Source organism: Eimeria mitis, genomic scaffold (assembly GCF_000499745.2).
Source record: "Eimeria mitis Houghton genomic scaffold, Emh_scaff5160, whole genome shotgun sequence".
Lineage (NCBI taxonomy): Eukaryota > Apicomplexa > Conoidasida > Eucoccidiorida > Eimeriidae > Eimeria > Eimeria mitis.
The window spans coordinates 233-587 of NW_013573455.1; the positions used below are offsets into that span (position 1 = coordinate 233).

The window sequence follows — 355 nt, forward strand, 5'->3', positions numbered from 1 at the left end:
AGATGTTCCCCCTGGGTTTATGCTGTGGCGGTGTCTGGGGCTGTCTGCGCACTGCGCGCTGTGGCAGCTGCTGCAGAAGGAGACCCTCAATTTGTCTCTTATTAAATATCATTACTTGTCTCCTCCTGCTGTTGCTCTCCTCGCTCAGCAGCAGCAGCAGCAGCAGCAGCAGCAGAAGGGGGAGCAGCAGCAGCAGCAGAAAGGGGAGCAGCAGCAGCAGAAAGGGGAACTGCAGCAGCAAGAAGAACTGCAGCAGAAGGGATTGATTATACTTAAAGAGAGGGTTGCTGCTGCTGTTCCTGCTGCTGCTGCTGCTGTTCCTGCTGCTGCTGCTTTTGGTGGTGGTGCTGCTGCT

The 355-nt window shown here is 55.8% G+C and overlaps 1 protein-coding gene across 1 annotated transcript in view; it reads right to left on the reverse strand.

Moving 5' to 3' along the window:
• The window catches only part of EMH_0080210 (uncharacterized protein), a gene marked incomplete at both ends in the record, with an annotated part of 1,361 nt that overhangs the window by 228 nt on the left and 778 nt on the right, over nucleotides 1–355 (reverse strand). The gene's annotated exons all lie outside the window — the stretch shown is intronic.